This window comes from Triticum urartu, chromosome 7A (assembly GCF_056163025.1).
Source record: "Triticum urartu cultivar PI428250 chromosome 7A, HENAU_Tu73, whole genome shotgun sequence".
In the NCBI taxonomy this organism is placed as follows: domain Eukaryota; kingdom Viridiplantae; phylum Streptophyta; class Magnoliopsida; order Poales; family Poaceae; genus Triticum; species Triticum urartu.
In genome coordinates this window covers 69140943-69153973 of record NC_141879.1, presented here as the reverse complement: position 1 = coordinate 69153973, position 13031 = coordinate 69140943, and the positions used below count along the sequence as shown (strand labels likewise).

Genomic DNA, 13031 nt, shown 5'->3' with positions numbered 1-13031 from the left:
CAATATGGTCCAAGCCTCGCGCCTCTTCCGCAGAGGCCTTACGACAAGTCCGAGGAGGAAAACGTAGCCATATCGAAGGCCGAGGTGGAAGCCCATTTTGCATCGAAACCGCCACCGCCGCCAAGGGGGAAAGTGCCTGTGGAAAAGATTGACCACTTCATTCGTATGGCTAGAGCACCAGCTCCCAAACCTGTTGACACAGACTATGAGCGCCACATCAAGAAGTTAAATCGAGCACGTCTATAGAAAGAGGCGAGCTCGAGCTCGAGCAAATCAGCTGGCAAAAGGAGCGGTAAAACCGTTCCCCAACTGGGAGAACAGGCGGCGCAATCAATCCCCCCGCTTGTTGTGCCAACAACACATGAGAGTAGGCGCGCCCAATATTATTATGGGCAAACCGTTAACGTTCCCGGGGTGAGCGATGTGGTAATAACCGAGGAGCATATTGCGCAGGCTGAATCGATCAGGATCGCTGTTGGACAACTCCTCGACATCGAGCCCATGTCTCCGACTAGAGAGGAGGAAATAAAACGGAAATATTCCCGGAGCCAACCTTTGGTCGAGCCAGAGAGGTCCATAAGCTCCCAACGAGAATGTATGAATTGCATCAATGGTACATGGACATTACCAAGATTTCCAATCGAGAGTCCCTCATGGTGAATGTCAACAAGGATCATTACTACCATGAGAAAGCTGTGACCGTTGAGTATTCAAAACTATTTCAGCTATACAATCAAGACGCACTCGACAAATTTATCGTCAGTTGCTATTGTCTGTAAGTGATTTCTTTCTGTAATTTAAGGCTCAAGCTAGCTGTAGTGATCATTTTGATTAACCATTACCTGTAATTATCCTCACTATTTTCTTTTCTGTGGTATTATGCAGGATGAAGATTTATGAAATGAAAAAAGGTGGACGCTATGGCATTGAGTTCGTTGACCCAAATACCATTAATGAATACACATGGAAAATAGATCCATATCACGAAAAAAATGTAGAGGAAAGCATGCTACAGTTCTTCAAGGAACTCAAATACAATGAAGATATACTGCTTCCTTACAACTTCCAGTGAGTCACACTGTCTTGTACTACAAATTCTGTTTTTCCCTACTAGCTAACTACATGTTTTTGCTTACATATGCCCGCTTAATTAAGACATGCAAACGTGTGTGCATACAGATTTTACTGGATCTTGTTAATCATTAAATTTGATGAAGGAACAATTGAAGTACTAGACTCACTACTTAAGAAAGCAAGTGACTACACCATCGTGAAGGGGATAGTCAACAGGTAATTTCAATCATTATTAACTATATCTCGGCCTATTTAATTAGTTCGTCATTTCCTAATAACAACTATTTAATAACCCATTTATTCATTTTCTTTGTCGGCGGGCAGGGCTTGGGTAAAGTTCATCAGGGCCACTCCAGGCCCATGGAAACAAAATCTGAAATGGTATCGACCCAAGGTAAGTAATTAAGTAGTACTAGCTAGCTGCCATCTCTTAAATTATCATGCTTGATTAATTATTATCTGATCAAATTCCATTCTTGAAAGGCCCTGAAGCAGGCGCCGGGGAATGATCTATGTGCATACTACGTTTGCGAGAACATTCGCATGATGGCGTCCGAAAGGAGCAAATCTCAAAGACAGGAGTGGGTACGATATCGATTGTCAGAACACTATTCACAATTTTTATACCATTATCGATATCTAGTCATACAACTAATACACATGCATATTGATCTCCTTCTTAACAGTTCAAAGAGGTGCGGGGCAAGCTCCTAGCACAGGACAGAATAGAAGCAATTCAAGAGGAAATAGCGGGATTTTTGCTCGATCAGGTCATAGATCCCAAAGAAGAATACTATTATCCACTATCGCCCCCATGAACCACTTTCAATTGTTATCGTGCTCCGAAGGCATCAATTAGCTAGGCTAATGCCACTGGCTCCGAAGGGTCGCGCTATTCATCACTCTGGGTGAGAAATAGTTATTCTTCACCCCCTCTATTTTACCATCAATGCACCGTAAATTTACATTCCGTAAGTTTTGTCTTATTTCCGACGTAAAAAGGGACCGTAAGAAAATATATAATCGCCGTAAAAAATAATTTATATTATGTAAAATTACAAACGTAAAAATATAGTCTAAAATACACATAAACTGTAAATTTTCTTGTCTTATCACCTATATTTTTATTTTTTATGTCAAATTTTACGTAGTGAATCAATAGGAATATAACTATTTGAATTCGAAACGTAACTTAATTATGAAATGATCGTAAGATTATCTCGGATGAAGAATAACTTATTCTGCACTCTTGGATGATGAATAGTAACACTATATATATATATATATGTAAACTCTATTAATAACCCAGGGTGAAGAATAAGTAATTCTTCACCCTGGTCGTTTGACCGAGCCATGTCTTGCGTCAGCTAAGCCCGCCGAAGGAAAAAGAAGGCCACCATCCCTTGATGTAAGATTACGATGGGGTCGAGGTATTTTTACCGTTTATGAGTTGTTACTCGACACTCCGCCAGCCCACCTCCCCGTCTTTTCCTAATCTGCTGCGGACGGTTTTGCAAATAGTTTGGAGAGTCGACGGTGAACGGCAGCCTGGTGCTCGGCGATTTGGCTTGGAGAGAAGTCGTTGTGGGGGGTGGGGGCGTGCTGCTCGGCGGCACGGTCTCCGGGTGGTCGCTGGGGCAGTTGGGGCGACGTGGTGTGCGGCTGTTAGGATTAAACACGACATATTTGTCCGTGTCCGACTGGTGCACGTATAGATGCATGTATCCGTGTAGGTTTCCTATCCTTCAGCGAGTAGGACTAGATTAGTTGGCAGGTTAGCTAGCTAATATAAATACTCATGTACCCCTGTACTCTTTGAACCGTGGTTTGTGAATCAATACAGATCAAACAGGGACGATACGTTCCTGTGGCAATCAGCCAAGTCTTGCGTGCGTGCGTTGTTCTCCGGCCGTCCGGCCGCTGTGTACGTGCGTGTATTATTGACGTTGGTTACAGTATATTCACCTAGATCGATCAGGAGCAGACTAGCTAGAGTAAGCTAGCTTTGCGCACGGTGCACCTAGGCGTAAAAGTAATTCGTCGAGTTCAGTCAGCAAGTTTCTTCGTCATTGTTCGTCGTCGGTCATCGCCGTTGCCGGAAAGTACTCGGCGACGCTATCTGGGCCGACAATTGGTATCAGAGCAAGGTTGATCTTCTAGTAATAGAGGATCATGGCGGACGACGAGAAGAACAAGCAGCTGGCGGAGTACTCCGGTGTGGCTAAAGTATTTGCTGCTCCGGCGAGTTCATCGTACCCACAATTTGATCGCGAGAACTTCGGGGTCTGGAAGGCCCTCATGGAGTGTGGTCTCCGCGCCAACGAGCTATGGGACGCAGTCGACCCAGGCGGTGACGCGTTCAAGAAGGAGGGAGCCGAGCACTGGAAGGATCGGCAGGCGGCATCGGCGATTTACTCGGTGATGCCGATGGATGTCCACCAACACCTAATCGCCAAAGAAACGGCGAAGGAGGCGTGGGATACTTTGAAGCTCATGTTCGAGGGACACACCCGTGTCAAGCAAGGCAATCTCCAAACTCTCCTAAGGAACTACGAGACTTTGGTCATGGGCGATGATGAGTCCGTGGATGCGTTCGCTTCAGGGGTGGCTACTCTCGTCAATCGGATTCGCGCGCTTGGAGAGAACCTCACGGAGGCCTCGGTTGTCCGGCGGTTCTTGCGCGTGGCCCCTCCTCGGTACCTGCAAATTGTTACGGCGATCGAGTAGTGCGTCGATCTCGCGACTCTCTCCATCGACGATTTTGTCGGACGGTACAAGGCTCACGATGAGCGTATGCGGTACAGTCTTGGGGACGGGGAGAACGACGAGGTTGTGATACAAGGGCGCAGTGGGCCGCTTTGTCAAAGGAAAAGCAAGGCGGATCTACGAGCAGCAGCAAGAAGAAGGGAAAGCAGCGTTCGGGGAGAAAGAACTTCGCTGACTTGGACGACGACTCAGACGATGAGGCTGCACCACCACCGAGGAGAAAGTTTGACATTAGGAAAGTGAGGTGTTATAACTGTGGCCTCCTCGGTCACTTCAAGGCTGACTGCGAGGAAGCACTGAAGCAGAAGGCACTCATGGCCCAGCAAGGAGATGATGGTGACATGATATTGATGAGCGAACTCGTGGATGAGAAGGATCCAGGTCTTCAACCGTCGGCTAAAGAAATTGTCGCGCTCGGTGAAGAAAAAGTTTACTCTCAAGATCATGGTTCGGAAGCTCGTGTCGATGTCACGGACACGGGGGGTGATTCCGAAACTTTCATGGATGCTACGGGCATAAGTGCTAATTTTGCTGGAGCGAAAGCAACGATTGCTGCGTGTGCTCAGCCATGAAGAAGCAGTCTCCGTGCGATGCGTTCAGATAAAACAAAGACGTACGTGGCGTCGAAAGTCCACAAAGAATCAACATACACAAATGCAACATTTGTTGATGCTAGGGCAAAGGCAGTCACGGATGCTACTCAGGTGTATGTGACGCCAGAAGTCTATGAAAAGGTAACTTGCACTGGCGTGGTGTTGTCGTGCAGTCAAGATCGCTCGGGATCAGCACACGTTGCGAGCACTCGGCTAGGAGGGCCGAAGCCAGCTTCCTCAGGCGGCTCGCTCACAGCGAGCAGGAGCGCTTGGCGAGCAGCAGGGCGAGGCCCAGAAGAAGCAGCCTGGAGGTCCAATGGAAGATGCGGCAGCAGTGCATCAAGCTGGCCGAGGAGTCTTGATGCTTCAGAATGCACAGGGGTTGCACTTAGAGGCAGCAGACCCAATAGGAGAGCTTGGGGCAGAACGTGTTGGGCTACGCCCATCACGTGCTGTGGCTCTTCAAGTGGCCCTGGAGGCAAAAGAAGCTCTGTACACGGAGGAAGTAGGCTCTAAGGGACCTGAGTTAACTCTGACGACAGAAGAAAGGATACCATCACCTACACCCATAATGCTACAGCCGGTGTTACACCTTTATCCGGAGACTGTTCGGACGATTGGCCCGGTAAAAGTGGAAGGAAGTGGACGGCGGTGTCTAGAAAGCGCCGAGGAAACAGCAAAATTTTTGGACGCAAATACGAAGGAGTGTTGGCGTCATGTTATGAAAGAAAAGGTGGGGTCGATCCATGACAATAATACATGGGAGCTTGTGGATCTTCTCAACAATGAAAAGGCTATGGAGCTCAAGTGGGAATTCAAGGTCAAGAGAGATGTCGAAGTGTGCATGAAGCACAAAGCGAGGCTTGTGGCCAAAGGGTATGTGCAAGAGAAAAGTATGGACTTCGAAGAAGTGTTCGTTCCCGTTGCAAAGATGGAGTCGGTGAGATTACTCATCGGTCTCGCGGCTCAGGAATCATGAAAAGTACATCATATGGATGTAAAATCTACGTTTTTGAACGGCGAGATAGAAGGAGATGTGTATGTGAATCAACCATCGGATTTCATCAAAGAGGGAGAAGATCACAAGGTACTGAAGTCACACAAAATCTTGTATGGGCTATGGCAAGGACCTCGGGACTGGAACATCAAACTTGATCGAACATTGATTTCTCTTGGATTTGAGAAAGCCCCACTAGAGCATGCAATGTACAAGAGAAGTGAAGGAAGGGATCGTCTACTGATTGGCATCTACGTCGATGACCTATTAATTACCGGAGCAGATGAAGAGGTGATTGCAAAGTTCAAGCTACAGATGAAAGAGGTTTTCAAGATGAATGATCTAGGTCTTTTGAGCTACTACCCCGGGATAGAGGTACATCAAAAGATGGAGAGGATCACACTATACCGGGAGGCATACACAAGAGAGGTACTTGAAAGCCGTGGCATGAAAGATTGCAATCCAGTTGACGCTCTAATGGAACCTCGTCTTGAGCGAAGCAAGAAGAGCAAAGCACCCACAGTTGATCCAATAGAGTATATTGCAGCTGCAACTGCGATGTGTCAAGGTGTGTGGCTAGGGAGGCTACACGGTGATCTCATGGATCGAGATCCGGAACAAGTGGTGCTCAATGTTGACAGTGAGACCTTTCTACACGAGGATCCAGTGCGGTGTGAAAGGAACCGGCACGTTGATACGATGTATCATTACATAAAGGATTGCGTGGAAGAAGGTAAGATGAAGATCAAATACGATTGCACTGAAGATCAGCGGTCGGACATGCTAACCAAGGCTTTGGATCGAGAGAAGTTTTTGGAGATGACAAGAAGGATCGGCGTCGGAGTTGTAATGTAACGACGTCGTGTTTAGGAGGGTGATTGTTAGGATTAAACACGACATATTTGTCCGTGTCGGACTGGTGCACGTATAGATGCATGTGTCCGTGTAGGTTTCCTATCCTTCACCGAGTAGGACTAGATTAGTTGGCAGGTTAGCTAGCTAATATAAATACTCATGTACCCCTGTACTCTTTGAACCGTGGTTTGTGAATCAATACAGATCAAACAGGGACGATACGTTCCTGTGGCAATCAGCTAAGTCTTGCGTGCGTGCGTTGTTCTCCGGCCGTCCGGCCGCTGTGTACGTGCGTGTATTATTGACGTTGGTTACAGTATATTCATATATATCGATCAGGAGCAGACTAGCTAGAGGAAGCTAGCTTTGCGCACGGTGCAGCTTGGCGTAAAAGTAATTCGTCGAGTTCAGCCAGCAAGTTTCTTCGTCGTTGTTCGTCGTCGATCATCGCCGTTGCCGGAAAGTACTCGACGACGCTGTCTGGGCCAACAGCGGCGTCTGCCTAGGTCTTCGCGGCGCTGTTGGTGGTGTTCACGGTGGCGCTCGAGTGCATGGATTGCTATGTGACTACATCTCTGCTGTTTGGATTGAAGTTTGGTTGGCCGTGAGTGCACGCGAGGAGGTGAGGAACCCCAATTCTAGCGATTTCCGTTCTAAAATTCCAACTATCTTCCACTTGTGTTTCCCTTCGTCATTCTCCAAACTGATTTCAGTGCATCTGGACGTTCCCGATCTGCTCGCTCCGGTGCCTCTTGAGGTCCTGATTTGACTACAAGCTGGTGGATCTGGGTTCTCCCGAGGGTGAAGTCCAAGGGGCCCCAATGGATAAGGACGTGACCGGCAAGCGGGAGGCCACCACTACCAGCGCCCTCAAGCTCTACCACTAATCATTTATCTAGACCACATCACCACGTCGAGTATATTGGTATGTCCTAGCCATCCTTGCGAGCTCCAATAATTTTCATTTGCTTTAATTCCCAATCTGGTTCGTAGCAAAAATACAGGCCTCCTGGGTGTAGAATTTTTGGTCAGATTCATGGGCTGCTTCATATTGTTAAACCATGGAATAATATCAGATCCTTCGTGGACTGAATTGTTGGATTTCCCCCTTCTTGTCAGATGTACATCACCATTTGTTTCTGAAACCAAGTCATATTTGTCGGATTTCTACTTTTCAGAGAAAGCAGATAGTTATTTCAATTTTAAAAATTGGTTCTAATTTTGGTTCATCATCTGCACCATATGCAAATACACATCTATTATTCAGAAAAGGTTTTGTTCTGTCAATCAGGGTCATACTAACTGCAGCTAGTAGCTGCTCTAAACATTGTTGTAATGTTACTACTTAATAATGATTGTGGAGGTACTGCTAACATTTCCTACTAGAGAAAAGACGCAGCCGAGCCTGAGAAGGGTGCTAGCCTAGTCCGACTTTGAATTAACAAAGCCATCAACCAACCAGGATACAATTGCAACATACAGCAAGAAGCAAGAACAAAAAGCGGCAAGATACAGGGGCGCTGGAAAGCAGCTTACAAAGCCTCAAACACTTCAGGAAGGATCTTACAATGGAATACATAGCTGAAGAAGTCGAGGTCCTCCAACGTGACTAGACAGGGACAAAATCAAAGCCAGCTCTATAGAGGGAATGAAGAAGCACAAACAATACCTTCCATCACCAAACACTAAAGGACCTCGGCAAGGCACACCCATCCAACTCCGTCTCCGAAGGAGGCCACTACCTTCCTGTGATATTGTGTTTAGTCTCTCATTTCTACTTGTAAGACTACATCTAGTCTAAGTGTAGTGACTACAGGAAGAAGTATGTTATCCATCTATACTAGTTACAATAGGTATTGTTGTCACTAACTTTCTACAGAATTTAGCCACCACATATTATTGTTCTTATTTTCTTTAGCTAGTGCATTTTGTCATCCTTGGTCCTTATTGTGGTGGTTGAACACATGGTTTATTGGAACAAATGCTACTTTTGAAAGCAGAGATGTGGTAAAGTTAGCACCTTCTTTTTATGCCTGAGATATTCCACTCAACATTATGTTGGTCATCTCGGTTTATAGCCAAGCAGGTGCTCTGTAGTTCCTTCAAGTTCACCTTGAAGTATTGATAATGCAAGTTCTGAACTTTCAGTATTGTCGGGAATAGTACCTCCTACTTCTATCATAAATTTGATATCTTCCCTGTAAAGCTATGACATGTTAAATTCCTGGATCACATTATTTTGAAGGGGACAACTGTTTTAGTAATATCGTAAGGAGGCTACCCACATAGTTATATAGAGGATGTTCAAAAATGACAAGCTTGCGAGCAAAATTTCTTCGATAAGTGCAACGACAAGATATTAAATAGCATCAGTTGTCATTTCATGTTGCTTGCTCTTCGGTGATAAGGGTCACCTTTTTATACATTTATGCCTTGTAGCGATCATTTTGGTGACACTGTTAGATACGTTATCCCAAGAGAGAAGAATCTTGTATCTTTGAAAAGTGAGTAATGATTTTATCCTTATTGGAAGTGTTGTACACCGATAATCTCACTTGATCTACTTTTTGTGAATTTATCAGGAAAATGAGAAACGGTGGCTTCTGCTATGTAATCGTGGGAGCGGAAAAATCTGTTTGTAAGCGAGTTGGAGACAGAAGTATGTACAGGCACCAATGTAGTCGGGCAGATAATACGTACAGGCTCCAAATTTTTTTTAAATATCTCTTAGAAAAAAACTTACCTTCTCTAGAGATGTTGGTTGGTTTCACGGGGAGTCAAAGCATAATCTTACGTTGGCTAACAGTCATCTTACGGATGGGATGGAAGCACACATCAAGAATGGACTAGTCCCGTATGTTTACCTCACACGAAAAGAAAAAATGCATCGCATGCATGTGCGTGCGGATGGTTGGGTTCTCTTTGCTTGCCATAAATTTACTGTTACTTAGGCTAGTGGCCAGTGACGTTGTTGGCCAGACGTCCAGGTTGGCTGGGGTGAGGAATAAGAATTCCTCACTAGGGTGACGAATAGCGCGACTCTATATATAGTAAATTTCAACTGTGGTGTCATTCTTTTTATCCACAAATTTCTCATTTTGTGTTGCAAAAATATTATTTTAAGTAACAAACTTGCAGGTACATAATTAGATTTAGGAACATGCATAGTGAGAACGATTTTCTGATATCAAATGAAGAGAAGAAATCTGTCTTTGCATGGGAGTGCCAAGCAATCCAAAACATATTATGATCATAGTTGTGAAAAAGAAATCAGTACTCCCAGCGACAGAGATCAGGATTCACCTTCAGTAAGAAACTCTATATAATTAAGAGTCCATAATCACAAGGTAACGTTCATCAGGTGGACAGAGAGCGGCACCTCATGACTATGGTGGCTTCCAGGGTCCTGTCAGAGGTTTCGTCGAGGGACCTGCTGGCCCGCAGCAGTACCAGCCGCGTCGGGGTGGTCCGGCAGGCAAGCGATTCGGGAGGACTGGGAGCCGGAACACACGCCCACCAAGGAGGGATCCTCCGCCGCGGCGTGATCCGCCGTTGGTGACTCCGTCGGCGGTGGCGGATGCCAGTTTGCAGCCACCGGTGCTCGCGGCATCAACAGGGACTCAGCCGGCAGCGGTGGTGCCCGCGGTTGGTGCAACTGTTGCGGGTTCGACGACTGCTACGAGCTCGACGGCAGTGACTAATGGCGCGGCAAGCCTGCCGGGGGAGGCCATGGCTGCGGTGGTTGCCCTTGCTGTCGTTCCAGTCGAAAAGGTGAAGAACGCTGCGGAAAAAGGTGATAAAACAAATCATTGCAAGAAAGAGAAATTCTACTGCTACCGATGTGGCGAGCCTGGTCACTTCTCGGTTGGATGTACCACAGAGTTGTGCATCATATGTCAGAAGCCAAAGCATGACAATGAGTGTCTGCTTTTGTCTGTACCGGTGCCGACGGTATCTACTTATGGAGTGTGTGATGCTGCACTCATGTTCTTCGAGACGCCTGTGATGCATTCTTGCAGGCCTCGTCTGGAGAATGCCAGGACAGGCTTGATTAGAGTTACACATGGTACTTTGGCTGAGGATCAGATTATTGCTCAACTTAGACGGCTGGTATGGAGTTCTTTTCACTGGGCTCTAGAGAGGATTGGAGATCAAGTGTACAATGTTGATTACCCGACTAAGGTTGATCTAGATAGGATCAACAACTTTGGCATTTGCAAGGTTCCTGGCAGCTCTTGTCACCTTGAGTTTGATGAGTGGAAACAGAACGAGCCGGCTGGGGTTCCTCTTATGAAAATCTGGGTGAGATTCTCGGGCGTTCCTCCTAAAGCACTTAATGAGTATCTTGTGGTGGCGAGTCTGGGCTCTCTGATTGGTAAAATTCAGGAGGTGGACATGGATTTCACACGTAAGCATGGGATTGCACGGCTGCGAGTTGGGGTGATTGATGTGGATTTGGTGCCTGCTATGTTACCGTGGTTTTATGATGGTTTGGGATATGATCTGAAACTAGTGATTGAAGGCCAGCCTATGGCTTTGGATGAGGATAGAGCTAGGGGGCCAGGGGACGGCGCGGATGATTCTGATGAGTGTCGGGATGATTTGATGGACCAGGATAAGAGAGGAGATCCACCTCCCTCATCTGGGGGAACTGGATAGTCGGACACTATGACAGGAATGGCGGTTCCAGTTTCCGTGTCCACGCCCATGACTGGGCTTCGTTTCGGTTCTTTTGGGGCGGCTTCGGCGCCTGCTCGCCTATGGGCTGATAGGATGGACAGTACAGACCCGGCGGAGAGTGAGTTACCTCCGTTGTCACCTGTTCGCTTCTCTTATGCGGTGGGAGGCCCCAGTTTGTGTTCGCCCGCGAGGTCGCCGTGGGAGGGACTAGTAGAAAACGGAGCTTTAGCGCCGGTTCGTAAGGGCCTTTAGTGCCGGTTCCATAACCGGCACTAAAGGGTGGGCACTAAAGGCCCCCCTCTTTAGTACTGGTTCGGCACGAACCGGCGCTAAAGTGCCACCACGTGGCATGAGCTCGCGCCCTGGTATGGGGGACCTTTAGTACCGGTTGGTGTTACTAACCGGTACTAAAGATTTTTTTTTGAATTTTTTTTTTGAAATTTTTGGAATTTTTTTTTGATTTTTAATTTTTTTGAATTATTTGATGATTTAGTCTCTAATCACCTCTCTTAACTGCTCAAGTGTGGATCACTCATTTCAAATCATCTAACTTCCCGACCGGTCACCCATCCCTCTCACTACTCCAGCCCGAGCACGCTTAACTTTCGGGTTCTATTCTCCTTCGTTTCCGAGTCTGCACTTGTTGTTTTCCTGACAATAGTAAGATGTCAATCCTATTAACCCTCAGGAGTTTAGTTTGAGCATGAAGTCACACATTTCACCATTTGAGTTTGAAACTATTATTCTAAAAAACAGTAATTATTTAGTAACGCTAATATTTCTTGAATAAGTTTGACCATAGTTTGACCATAATTTGACCAGATTTGACCAAATTCAAAAAACTGAAATAATTATTTAGTAACACTAATATTCTTGAATAATTATGTAGTAAAATTAATACTTCTTGAATAAGTAGTTTGACCAGATTTAACCAATTTTTTTAAACAAACTGAAATTTGACCATATCTTTTTTTTCTTTTGGAATTTGAGGATTCTAAAAAACTCCAAATAGGCCGTAGGCCGTCTCCATCGGATGCGGATTTTCGTGCTGAATTTTTTGATATATTATGCGTTTTTTTCCAACATCGTATGCAAAAGTTATAGCCGGTTTACATTTTCCCTACACTTTTTGCAAAACATGTCCAAATTGTAGTTTTTAAATTTTCCTAACTAGTAGATGTAGTAATATAACTACCTCTCGAAGGATTTTATTTTTTGAAGTTTTTATCATTTTCTTTTGATTTTTTTAGAACTGAAATGGCGACACACGGGGGGGGGGGGGGGGGGGTAGAGTTTGAAAATTGCCCTATAGTGCCGGTTTGTGTCACAAACCGGTACTATAGGTCAGACCCCTTTAGTACCGGTTCATGGCACGAACTGGTACTAAAGGTTAGACCTTTAGTACCGGTTCGTGCCACGAACCGGTACTAAAGGTGATCGTGGGGCCCCGGCCTGACGCCAGCCTGCCACCACCCCTTTAGTACCGGTTCGTGCCACGAACCGGTAGTAAAGGTTCAACACGAACGGAATTAATGCAAATCCGTTCGAACCGGCACTAATGGTACCATTAGTACCAGACCAAAATCAAACCGGCACTAATGTGCTTCACGTTTGACCCTTTTTCTACTAGTGGCCTGTGACGCCCCCGATTCAATCGTACACTAATCATACACGCAAACGTGTACGATCAAGATCAGGGACTCACGGGAAGATATCACAACACAACTCTACAAATAAAATAAGTCATACAAGCATCATATTACAAGCCAGGGGCCTCGAAGGCTCGAATACAAGAGCTCGATCATAGACGAGTCAGCGGAAGCAACAATATCTGAGTACAGACATAAGTTAAACAAGTTTGCCTTAAGAAGGCTAACATAAACTGGGATACAGATCGAAAGAGGCGCAGGCCTCCTGCCTGGGATCCTCCTAAACTACTCTTGGTCGCCGTCAGCGGGCTGCACGTAGTAGTAGGCACCTCCCGAGTAGTAGTAGTCGTCTTCAACGGTGGCGTCTGGCTCCTGGACTCCAGCATCTGGTTGCGACAACCAGAAAGAAAGGAAAGG

The 13031-nt window shown here is 46.0% G+C and overlaps 1 pseudogene; it reads left to right on the top strand.

The window, feature by feature from the left end:
* Positions 1-3246: 3246 nt before the first annotated feature.
* On the top strand, positions 3247-4795 carry LOC147957885 (uncharacterized; annotated as a pseudogene).
* The last annotated feature ends 8236 nt before the right edge of the window (positions 4796-13031 follow it).